Source organism: Equus asinus, chromosome 6 (genome assembly GCF_041296235.1).
Source record: "Equus asinus isolate D_3611 breed Donkey chromosome 6, EquAss-T2T_v2, whole genome shotgun sequence".
NCBI lineage: Eukaryota > Metazoa > Chordata > Mammalia > Perissodactyla > Equidae > Equus > Equus asinus.
Window position 1 is genome coordinate 799,582 of NC_091795.1, and position 14,083 is coordinate 813,664.

Genomic DNA, 14,083 nt, shown 5'->3' on the forward strand with positions numbered 1-14,083 from the left:
TGAACCACGTGGCGGACACTCCGGAAACGCATGTCGGGCCGGCCGGAACCACCTCTCAGACGTGCCAGAACCTCATGCCGGACACCCCAGAACCACCTGCTGGACAGACCGGAAACACCTGCCGGACACGCCGGAACCACATGTTCGACTCGCTGGAACCACATTCTGGACATGGCAAAATCACCTGCCGCCTATGCCAGAACCGCTTGGCGAACACTCCGGAATCACCTGTCAGGCATGCCGGAACCACCTCTCAGACATGCCAGAACCACATGCCAATGACACCGGAAGCACCTGCCGAGCATGAGGGAAGCACCTGCTCGACTCGCCAGAACCACCTGTCGGACACGCCAAAATCACCTGCCGGCTACGCCACAGCCAGTTGGTGAACACTCCGGAAACACCTGCCGGGCTGGCTGGAGCCACCTGCCAGTCACGCCAACATCACCTGCCAGCTACGCCAGAACCACTTGGCGGAGACTCCAGAAACACCTGTTGGGCCAGCCGGAACCACCTCTCAGACGTGCCAAAACCATGTGCCTGAGATGCTGGAACCACACCCCGAACAGACCGAAACCACCTGCCAGACCCAACTGAACCACCTGCCGAGCACGCAGGAACAACCTGCTCGACTCGCCGGAACCACCTGCCGGGCGCAGCGGAAGCACCTGCCGAGCGCGCCGGAGCCACCTGCTCGCCTCGCCGGAACCACCTGCCGGGCGCAGCGGAAGCACCTGCCGGGCGCGCCGGAGCCACCTGCTCGGCTCGCCGGAACCACCTGCCGGGCCCTAACCCTAACCCTAACCCTAACCCTATCCCCAAACCCTAACCCTAACCCTAACCCCTAACCCTAAGCCTAACCCTAAACCCTAACCCAACCGTAACCCTAACCCTAACCCTACCCCTAACCCTAACCCCTAACCCCAAACCCTAAACCCTAACCCTAACCGTAACCCTAACCCTATCCCTAACCCTAACCTGACGGACAGGCTGGAACCAGCTGCTCAACTCGCCGGAACCACCTGCCAGACATGCCAGAACCACCTGCCGAGCACGCCGGAGCCACCTGCTGGACTCACCAGAACCACCTGCCTGACAGGCCAAAATCAACAGCTGGCTATGAGAGAACCACCTGGCAGACAATCCGCAATAACCTGCCAGGCATGCAGGAACCACCTCTCAGACGTAAGAGAACCACGTGCCGGACACGCTGGAACCACGTCCTGGACAGACTGGAACCACCTGCCGGACATGCCTGGACCACCTGCCGAGCACGCCGGAACCACCTGCTCGACTCGCAGGACCCATGTGCCAGACACGCCAAAACGAACTGCCGGCTACACCAGAACCACTTACCGGACACTCCGGAATAACCTGCCCGGCATGCCAGAACCACCTCTCAGAAGTGCCAGAAGCACGTGCTGGACATGCCGGAACAACCTATCGGACAGAACGGAACAACCTGCCGGACACACCAAAATCACCTGCGGGCTACGCCAGAACCACTTGGAGGACTCTCCGGGAAAACCTGCCGGGCATGCTGGAACCACCTCTCAGACGTGCCTGAACCACGTGGCGGACACTCCGGAAACGCATGTCGGGCCGGCCGGAACCACCTCTCAGACGTGCCAGAACCTCATGCCGGACACCCCAGAACCACCTGCTGGACAGACCGGAAACACCTGCCGGACACGCCGGAACCACATGTTCGACTCGCTGGAACCACATTCTGGACATGGCAAAATCACCTGCCGCCTATGCCAGAACCGCTTGGCGAACACTCCGGAATCACCTGTCAGGCATGCCGGAACCACCTCTCAGACATGCCAGAACCACATGCCAATGACACCGGAAGCACCTGCCGAGCATGAGGGAAGCACCTGCTCGACTCGCCAGAACCACCTCTCGGACACGCCAAAATCACCTGCCGGCTACGCCACAGCCAGTTGGTGAACACTCCGGAAACACCTGCCGGGCTGGCTGGAGCCACCTGCCAGTCACGCCAACATCACCTGCCAGCTACGCCAGAACCACTTGGCGGAGACTCCAGAAACACCTGTTGGGCCAGCCGGAACCACCTCTCAGACGTGCCAAAACCATGTGCCTGAGATGCTGGAACCACACCCCGAACAGACCGAAACCACCTGCCAGACCCAACTGAACCACCTGCCGAGCACGCAGGAACAACCTGCTCGACTCGCCGGAACCACCTGCCGGGCGCAGCGGAAGCACCTGCCGAGCGCGCCGGAGCCACCTGCTCGCCTCGCCGGAACCACCTGCCGGGCGCAGCGGAAGCACCTGCCGGGCGCGCCGGAGCCACCTGCTCGGCTCGCCGGAACCACCTGCCGGGCCCTAACCCTAACCCTAACCCTAACCCTATCCCCAAACCCTAACCCTAACCCTAACCCCTAACCCTAAGCCTAACCCTAAACCCTAACCCAACCGTAACCCTAACCCTAACCCTACCCCTAACCCTAACCCCTAACCCCAAACCCTAAACCCTAACCCTAACCGTAACCCTAACCCTATCCCTAACCCTAACCTGACGGACAGGCTGGAACCAGCTGCTCAACTCGCCGGAACCACCTGCCAGACATGCCAGAACCACCTGCCGAGCACGCCGGAGCCACCTGCTGGACTCACCAGAACCACCTGCCTGACAGGCCAAAATCAACAGCTGGCTATGAGAGAACCACCTGGCAGACAATCCGCAATAACCTGCCAGGCATGCAGGAACCACCTCTCAGACGTAAGAGAACCACGTGCCGGACACGCTGGAACCACGTCCTGGACAGACTGGAACCACCTGCCGGACATGCCTGGACCACCTGCCGAGCACGCCGGAACCACCTGCTCGACTCGCAGGACCCATGTGCCAGACACGCCAAAACGAACTGCCGGCTACACCAGAACCACTTACCGGACACTCCGGAATAACCTGCCCGGCATGCCAGAACCACCTCTCAGAAGTGCCAGAAGCACGTGCTGGACATGCCGGAACAACCTATCGGACAGAACGGAACAACCTGCCGGACACACCAAAATCACCTGCGGGCTACGCCAGAACCACTTGGAGGACTCTCCGGGAAAACCTGCCGGGCATGCTGGAACCACCTCTCAGACGTGCCTGAACCACGTGGCGGACACTCCGGAAACGCATGTCGGGCCGGCCGGAACCACCTCTCAGACGTGCCAGAACCTCATGCCGGACACCCCAGAACCACCTGCTGGACAGACCGGAAACACCTGCCGGACACGCCGGAACCACATGTTCGACTCGCTGGAACCACATTCTGGACATGGCAAAATCACCTGCCGCCTATGCCAGAACCGCTTGGCGAACACTCCGGAATCACCTGTCAGGCATGCCGGAACCACCTCTCAGACATGCCAGAACCACATGCCAATGACACCGGAAGCACCTGCCGAGCATGAGGGAAGCACCTGCTCGACTCGCCAGAACCACCTCTCGGACACGCCAAAATCACCTGCCGGCTACGCCACAGCCAGTTGGTGAACACTCCGGAAACACCTGCCGGGCTGGCTGGAGCCACCTGCCAGTCACGCCAACATCACCTGCCAGCTACGCCAGAACCACTTGGCGGAGACTCCAGAAACACCTGTTGGGCCAGCCGGAACCACCTCTCAGACGTGCCAAAACCATGTGCCTGAGATGCTGGAACCACACCCCGAACAGACCGAAACCACCTGCCAGACCCAACTGAACCACCTGCCGAGCACGCAGGAACAACCTGCTCGACTCGCCGGAACCACCTGCCGGGCGCAGCGGAAGCACCTGCCGGGCGCGCCGGAGCCACCTGCTCGGCTCGCCGGAACCACCTGCCGGGCCCTAACCCTAACCCTAACCCTAACCCTATCCCCAAACCCTAACCCTAACCCTAACCCCTAACCCTAAGCCTAACCCTAAACCCTAACCCAACCGTAACCCTAACCCTAACCCTACCCCTAACCCTAACCCCTAACCCCAAACCCTAAACCCTAACCCTAACCGTAACCCTAACCCTATCCCTAACCCTAACCTGACGGACAGGCTGGAACCAGCTGCTCAACTCGCCGGAACCACCTGCCAGACATGCCAGAACCACCTGCCGAGCACGCCGGAGCCACCTGCTGGACTCACCAGAACCACCTGCCTGACAGGCCAAAATCAACAGCTGGCTATGAGAGAACCACCTGGCAGACAATCCGCAATAACCTGCCAGGCATGCAGGAACCACCTCTCAGACGTAAGAGAACCACGTGCCGGACACGCTGGAACCACGTCCTGGACAGACTGGAACCACCTGCCGGACATGCCTGGACCACCTGCCGAGCACGCCGGAACCACCTGCTCGACTCGCAGGACCCATGTGCCAGACACGCCAAAACGAACTGCCGGCTACACCAGAACCACTTACCGGACACTCCGGAATAACCTGCCCGGCATGCCAGAACCACCTCTCAGAAGTGCCAGAAGCACGTGCTGGACATGCCGGAACAACCTATCGGACAGAACGGAACAACCTGCCGGACACACCAAAATCACCTGCGGGCTACGCCAGAACCACTTGGAGGACTCTCCGGGAAAACCTGCCGGGCATGCTGGAACCACCTCTCAGACGTGCCTGAACCACGTGGCGGACACTCCGGAAACGCATGTCGGGCCGGCCGGAACCACCTCTCAGACGTGCCAGAACCTCATGCCGGACACCCCAGAACCACCTGCTGGACAGACCGGAAACACCTGCCGGACACGCCGGAACCACATGTTCGACTCGCTGGAACCACATTCTGGACATGGCAAAATCACCTGCCGCCTATGCCAGAACCGCTTGGCGAACACTCCGGAATCACCTGTCAGGCATGCCGGAACCACCTCTCAGACATGCCAGAACCACATGCCAATGACACCGGAAGCACCTGCCGAGCATGAGGGAAGCACCTGCTCGACTCGCCAGAACCACCTCTCGGACACGCCAAAATCACCTGCCGGCTACGCCACAGCCAGTTGGTGAACACTCCGGAAACACCTGCCGGGCTGGCTGGAGCCACCTGCCAGTCACGCCAACATCACCTGCCAGCTACGCCAGAACCACTTGGCGGAGACTCCAGAAACACCTGTTGGGCCAGCCGGAACCACCTCTCAGACGTGCCAAAACCATGTGCCTGAGATGCTGGAACCACACCCCGAACAGACCGAAACCACCTGCCAGACCCAACTGAACCACCTGCCGAGCACGCAGGAACAACCTGCTCGACTCGCCGGAACCACCTGCCGGGCGCAGCGGAAGCACCTGCCGAGCGCGCCGGAGCCACCTGCTCGCCTCGCCGGAACCACCTGCCGGGCGCAGCGGAAGCACCTGCCGGGCGCGCCGGAGCCACCTGCTCGGCTCGCCGGAACCACCTGCCGGGCCCTAACCCTAACCCTAACCCTAACCCTATCCCCAAACCCTAACCCTAACCCTAACCCCTAACCCTAAGCCTAACCCTAAACCCTAACCCAACCGTAACCCTAACCCTAACCCTACCCCTAACCCTAACCCCTAACCCCAAACCCTAAACCCTAACCCTAACCGTAACCCTAACCCTATCCCTAACCCTAACCTGACGGACAGGCTGGAACCAGCTGCTCAACTCGCCGGAACCACCTGCCAGACATGCCAGAACCACCTGCCGAGCACGCCGGAGCCACCTGCTGGACTCACCAGAACCACCTGCCTGACAGGCCAAAATCAACAGCTGGCTATGAGAGAACCACCTGGCAGACAATCCGTAATAACCTGCCAGGCATGCAGGAGCCACCTCTCAGACGTAAGAGAACCACGTGCCGGACACGCTGGAACCACGTCCTGGACAGACTGGAACCACCTGCCGGACATGCCTGGACCACCTGCCGAGCACGCCGGAACCACCTGCTCGACTCGCAGGACCCATGTGCCAGACACGCCAAAACGAACTGCCGGCTACACCAGAACCACTTACCGGACACTCCGGAAGAACCTGCCCGGCATGCCAGAACCACCTCTCAGAAGTGCCAGAAGCACGTGCTGGACATGCCGGAACAACCTATCGGACAGAACGGAACAACCTGCCGGACACACCAAAATCACCTGCGGGCTACGCCAGAACCACTTGGAGGACTCTCCGGGAAAACCTGCCGGGCATGCTGGAACCACCTCTCAGACGTGCCTGAACCACGTGGCGGACACTCCGGAAACGCATGTCGGGCCGGCCGGAACCACCTCTCAGACGTGCCAGAACCTCATGCCGGACACCCCAGAACCACCTGCTGGACAGACCGGAAACACCTGCCGGACACGCCGGAACCACATGTTCGACTCGCTGGAACCACATTCTGGACATGGCAAAATCACCTGCCGCCTATGCCAGAACCGCTTGGCGAACACTCCGGAATCACCTGTCAGGCATGCCGGAACCACCTCTCAGACATGCCAGAACCACATGCCAATGACACCGGAAGCACCTGCCGAGCATGAGGGAAGCACCTGCTCGACTCGCCAGAACCACCTCTCGGACACGCCAAAATCACCTGCCGGCTACGCCACAGCCAGTTGGTGAACACTCCGGAAACACCTGCCGGGCTGGCTGGAGCCACCTGCCAGTCACGCCAACATCACCTGCCAGCTACGCCAGAACCACTTGGCGGAGACTCCAGAAACACCTGTTGGGCCAGCCGGAACCACCTCTCAGACGTGCCAAAACCATGTGCCTGAGATGCTGGAACCACACCCCGAACAGACCGAAACCACCTGCCAGACCCAACTGAACCACCTGCCGAGCACGCAGGAACAACCTGCTCGACTCGCCGGAACCACCTGCCGGGCGCAGCGGAAGCACCTGCCGGGCGCGCCGGAGCCACCTGCTCGGCTCGCCGGAACCACCTGCCGGGCCCTAACCCTAACCCTAACCCTAACCCTATCCCCAAACCCTAACCCTAACCCTAACCCCTAACCCTAAGCCTAACCCTAAACCCTAACCCAACCGTAACCCTAACCCTAACCCTACCCCTAACCCTAACCCCTAACCCCAAACCCTAAACCCTAACCCTAACCGTAACCCTAACCCTATCCCTAACCCTAACCTGACGGACAGGCTGGAACCAGCTGCTCAACTCGCCGGAACCACCTGCCAGACATGCCAGAACCACCTGCCGAGCACGCCGGAGCCACCTGCTGGACTCACCAGAACCACCTGCCTGACAGGCCAAAATCAACAGCTGGCTATGAGAGAACCACCTGGCAGACAATCCGCAATAACCTGCCAGGCATGCAGGAACCACCTCTCAGACGTAAGAGAACCACGTGCCGGACACGCTGGAACCACGTCCTGGACAGACTGGAACCACCTGCCGGACATGCCTGGACCACCTGCCGAGCACGCCGGAACCACCTGCTCGACTCGCAGGACCCATGTGCCAGACACGCCAAAACGAACTGCCGGCTACACCAGAACCACTTACCGGACACTCCGGAATAACCTGCCCGGCATGCCAGAACCACCTCTCAGAAGTGCCAGAAGCACGTGCTGGACATGCCGGAACAACCTATCGGACAGAACGGAACAACCTGCCGGACACACCAAAATCACCTGCGGGCTACGCCAGAACCACTTGGAGGACTCTCCGGGAAAACCTGCCGGGCATGCTGGAACCACCTCTCAGACGTGCCTGAACCACGTGGCGGACACTCCGGAAACGCATGTCGGGCCGGCCGGAACCACCTCTCAGACGTGCCAGAACCTCATGCCGGACACCCCAGAACCACCTGCTGGACAGACCGGAAACACCTGCCGGACACGCCGGAACCACATGTTCGACTCGCTGGAACCACATTCTGGACATGGCAAAATCACCTGCCGCCTATGCCAGAACCGCTTGGCGAACACTCCGGAATCACCTGTCAGGCATGCCGGAACCACCTCTCAGACATGCCAGAACCACATGCCAATGACACCGGAAGCACCTGCCGAGCATGGGGGAAGCACCTGCTCGACTCGCCAGAACCACCTGTCGGACACGCCAAAATCACCTGCCGGCTACGCCACAGCCAGTTGGTGAACACTCCGGAAACACCTGCCGGGCTGGCTGGAGCCACCTGCCAGTCACGCCAACATCACCTGCCAGCTACGCCAGAACCACTTGGCGGAGACTCCAGAAACACCTGTTGGGCCAGCCGGAACCACCTCTCAGACGTGCCAAAACCATGTGCCTGAGATGCTGGAACCACACCCCGAACAGACCGAAACCACCTGCCAGACCCAACTGAACCACCTGCCGAGCACGCAGGAACAACCTGCTCGACTCGCCGGAACCACCTGCCGGGCGCAGCGGAAGCACCTGCCGAGCGCGCCGGAGCCACCTGCTCGCCTCGCCGGAACCACCTGCCGGGCGCAGCGGAAGCACCTGCCGGGCGCGCCGGAGCCACCTGCTCGGCTCGCCGGAACCACCTGCCGGGCCCTAACCCTAACCCTAACCCTAACCCTATCCCCAAACCCTAACCCTAACCCTAACCCCTAACCCTAAGCCTAACCCTAAACCCTAACCCAACCGTAACCCTAACCCTAACCCTACCCCTAACCCTAACCCCTAACCCCAAACCCTAAACCCTAACCCTAACCGTAACCCTAACCCTATCCCTAACCCTAACCTGACGGACAGGCTGGAACCAGCTGCTCAACTCGCCGGAACCACCTGCCAGACATGCCAGAACCACCTGCCGAGCACGCCGGAGCCACCTGCTGGACTCACCAGAACCACCTGCCTGACAGGCCAAAATCAACAGCTGGCTATGAGAGAACCACCTGGCAGACAATCCGTAATAACCTGCCAGGCATGCAGGAGCCACCTCTCAGACGTAAGAGAACCACGTGCCGGACACGCTGGAACCACGTCCTGGACAGACTGGAACCACCTGCCGGACATGCCTGGACCACCTGCCGAGCACGCCGGAACCACCTGCTCGACTCGCAGGACCCATGTGCCAGACACGCCAAAACGAACTGCCGGCTACACCAGAACCACTTACCGGACACTCCGGAATAACCTGCCCGGCATGCCAGAACCACCTCTCAGAAGTGCCAGAAGCACGTGCTGGACATGCCGGAACAACCTATCGGACAGAACGGAACAACCTGCCGGACACACCAAAATCACCTGCGGGCTACGCCAGAACCACTTGGAGGACTCTCCGGGAAAACCTGCCGGGCATGCTGGAACCACCTCTCAGACGTGCCTGAACCACGTGGCGGACACTCCGGAAACGCATGTCGGGCCGGCCGGAACCACCTCTCAGACGTGCCAGAACCTCATGCCGGACACCCCAGAACCACCTGCTGGACAGACCGGAAACACCTGCCGGACACGCCGGAACCACATGTTCGACTCGCTGGAACCACATTCTGGACATGGCAAAATCACCTGCCGCCTATGCCAGAACCGCTTGGCGAACACTCCGGAATCACCTGTCAGGCATGCCGGAACCACCTCTCAGACATGCCAGAACCACATGCCAATGACACCGGAAGCACCTGCCGAGCATGAGGGAAGCACCTGCTCGACTCGCCAGAACCACCTCTCGGACACGCCAAAATCACCTGCCGGCTACGCCACAGCCAGTTGGTGAACACTCCGGAAACACCTGCCGGGCTGGCTGGAGCCACCTGCCAGTCACGCCAACATCACCTGCCAGCTACGCCAGAACCACTTGGCGGAGACTCCAGAAACACCTGTTGGGCCAGCCGGAACCACCTCTCAGACGTGCCAAAACCATGTGCCTGAGATGCTGGAACCACACCCCGAACAGACCGAAACCACCTGCCAGACCCAACTGAACCACCTGCCGAGCACGCAGGAACAACCTGCTCGACTCGCCGGAACCACCTGCCGGGCGCAGCGGAAGCACCTGCCGGGCGCGCCGGAGCCACCTGCTCGGCTCGCCGGAACCACCTGCCGGGCCCTAACCCTAACCCTAACCCTAACCCTATCCCCAAACCCTAACCCTAACCCTAACCCCTAACCCTAAGCCTAACCCTAAACCCTAACCCAACCGTAACCCTAACCCTAACCCTACCCCTAACCCTAACCCCTAACCCCAAACCCTAAACCCTAACCCTAACCGTAACCCTAACCCTATCCCTAACCCTAACCTGACGGACAGGCTGGAACCAGCTGCTCAACTCGCCGGAACCACCTGCCAGACATGCCAGAACCACCTGCCGAGCACGCCGGAGCCACCTGCTGGACTCACCAGAACCACCTGCCTGACAGGCCAAAATCAACAGCTGGCTATGAGAGAACCACCTGGCAGACAATCCGCAATAACCTGCCAGGCATGCAGGAACCACCTCTCAGACGTAAGAGAACCACGTGCCGGACACGCTGGAACCACGTCCTGGACAGACTGGAACCACCTGCCGGACATGCCTGGACCACCTGCCGAGCACGCCGGAACCACCTGCTCGACTCGCAGGACCCATGTGCCAGACACGCCAAAACGAACTGCCGGCTACACCAGAACCACTTACCGGACACTCCGGAATAACCTGCCCGGCATGCCAGAACCACCTCTCAGAAGTGCCAGAAGCACGTGCTGGACATGCCGGAACAACCTATCGGACAGAACGGAACAACCTGCCGGACACACCAAAATCACCTGCGGGCTACGCCAGAACCACTTGGAGGACTCTCCGGGAAAACCTGCCGGGCATGCTGGAACCACCTCTCAGACGTGCCTGAACCACGTGGCGGACACTCCGGAAACGCATGTCGGGCCGGCCGGAACCACCTCTCAGACGTGCCAGAACCTCATGCCGGACACCCCAGAACCACCTGCTGGACAGACCGGAAACACCTGCCGGACACGCCGGAACCACATGTTCGACTCGCTGGAACCACATTCTGGACATGGCAAAATCACCTGCCGCCTATGCCAGAACCGCTTGGCGAACACTCCGGAATCACCTGTCAGGCATGCCGGAACCACCTCTCAGACATGCCAGAACCACATGCCAATGACACCGGAAGCACCTGCCGAGCATGGGGGAAGCACCTGCTCGACTCGCCAGAACCACCTGTCGGACACGCCAAAATCACCTGCCGGCTACGCCACAGCCAGTTGGTGAACACTCCGGAAACACCTGCCGGGCTGGCTGGAGCCACCTGCCAGTCACGCCAACATCACCTGCCAGCTACGCCAGAACCACTTGGCGGAGACTCCAGAAACACCTGTTGGGCCAGCCGGAACCACCTCTCAGACGTGCCAAAACCATGTGCCTGAGATGCTGGAACCACACCCCGAACAGACCGAAACCACCTGCCAGACCCAACTGAACCACCTGCCGAGCACGCAGGAACAACCTGCTCGACTCGCCGGAACCACCTGCCGGGCGCAGCGGAAGCACCTGCCGGGCGCGCCGGAGCCACCTGCTCGGCTCGCCGGAACCACCTGCCGGGCCCTAACCCTAACCCTAACCCTAACCCTATCCCCAAACCCTAACCCTAACCCTAACCCCTAACCCTAAGCCTAACCCTAAACCCTAACCCAACCGTAACCCTAACCCTAACCCTACCCCTAACCCTAACCCCTAACCCCAAACCCTAAACCCTAACCCTAACCGTAACCCTAACCCTATCCCTAACCCTAACCTGACGGACAGGCTGGAACCAGCTGCTCAACTCGCCGGAACCACCTGCCAGACATGCCAGAACCACCTGCCGAGCACGCCGGAGCCACCTGCTGGACTCACCAGAACCACCTGCCTGACAGGCCAAAATCAACAGCTGGCTATGAGAGAACCACCTGGCAGACAATCCGCAATAACCTGCCAGGCATGCAGGAACCACCTCTCAGACGTAAGAGAACCACGTGCCGGACACGCTGGAACCACGTCCTGGACAGACTGGAACCACCTGCCGGACATGCCTGGACCACCTGCCGAGCACGCCGGAACCACCTGCTCGACTCGCAGGACCCATGTGCCAGACACGCCAAAACGAACTGCCGGCTACACCAGAACCACTTACCGGACACTCCGGAATAACCTGCCCGGCATGCCAGAACCACCTCTCAGAAGTGCCAGAAGCACGTGCTGGACATGCCGGAACAACCTATCGGACAGAACGGAACAACCTGCCGGACACACCAAAATCACCTGCGGGCTACGCCAGAACCACTTGGAGGACTCTCCGGGAAAACCTGCCGGGCATGCTGGAACCACCTCTCAGACGTGCCTGAACCACGTGGCGGACACTCCGGAAACGCATGTCGGGCCGGCCGGAACCACCTCTCAGACGTGCCAGAACCTCATGCCGGACACCCCAGAACCACCTGCTGGACAGACCGGAAACACCTGCCGGACACGCCGGAACCACATGTTCGACTCGCTGGAACCACATTCTGGACATGGCAAAATCACCTGCCGCCTATGCCAGAACCGCTTGGCGAACACTCCGGAATCACCTGTCAGGCATGCCGGAACCACCTCTCAGACATGCCAGAACCACATGCCAATGACACCGGAAGCACCTGCCGAGCATGGGGGAAGCACCTGCTCGACTCGCCAGAACCACCTGTCGGACACGCCAAAATCACCTGCCGGCTACGCCACAGCCAGTTGGTGAACACTCCGGAAACACCTGCCGGGCTGGCTGGAGCCACCTGCCAGTCACGCCAACATCACCTGCCAGCTACGCCAGAACCACTTGGCGGAGACTCCAGAAACACCTGTTGGGCCAGCCGGAACCACCTCTCAGACGTGCCAAAACCATGTGCCTGAGATGCTGGAACCACACCCCGAACAGACCGAAACCACCTGCCAGACCCAACTGAACCACCTGCCGAGCACGCAGGAACAACCTGCTCGACTCGCCGGAACCACCTGCCGGGCGCAGCGGAAGCACCTGCCGGGCGCGCCGGAGCCACCTGCTCGGCTCGCCGGAACCACCTGCCGGGCCCTAACCCTAACCCTAACCCTAACCCTATCCCCAAACCCTAACCCTAACCCTAACCCCTAACCCTAAGCCTAACCCTAAACCCTAACCCAACCGTAACCCTAACCCTAACCCTACCCCTAACCCTAACCCCTAACCCCAAACCCTAAACCCTAACCCTAACCGTAACCCTAACCCTATCCCTAACCCTAACCTGACGGACAGGCTGGAACCAGCTGCTCAACTCGCCGGAACCACCTGCCAGACATGCCAGAACCACCTGCCGAGCACGCCGGAGCCACCTGCTGGACTCACCAGAACCACCTGCCTGACAGGCCAAAATCAACAGCTGGCTATGAGAGAACCACCTGGCAGACAATCCGCAATAACCTGCCAGGCATGCAGGAACCACCTCTCAGACGTAAGAGAACCACGTGCCGGACACGCTGGAACCACGTCCTGGACAGACTGGAACCACCTGCCGGACATGCCTGGACCACCTGCCGAGCACGCCGGAACCACCTGCTCGACTCGCAGGACCCATGTGCCAGACACGCCAAAACGAACTGCCGGCTACACCAGAACCACTTACCGGACACTCCGGAATAACCTGCCCGGCATGCCAGAACCACCTCTCAGAAGTGCCAGAAGCACGTGCTGGACATGCCGGAACAACCTATCGGACAGAACGGAACAACCTGCCGGACACACCAAAATCACCTGCGGGCTACGCCAGAACCACTTGGAGGACTCTCCGGGAAAACCTGCCGGGCATGCTGGAACCACCTCTCAGACGTGCCTGAACCACGTGGCGGACACTCCGGAAACGCATGTCGGGCCGGCCGGAACCACCTCTCAGACGTGCCAGAACCTCATGCCGGACACCCCAGAACCACCTGCTGGACAGACCGGAAACACCTGCCGGACACGCCGGAACCACATGTTCGACTCGCTGGAACCACATTCTGGACATGGCAAAATCACCTGCCGCCTATGCCAGAACCGCTTGGCGAACACTCCGGAATCACCTGTCAGGCATGCCGGAACCACCTCTCAGACATGCCAGAACCACATGCCAATGACACCGGAAGCACCTGCCGAGCATGAGGGAAGCACCTGCTCGACTCGCCAGAACCA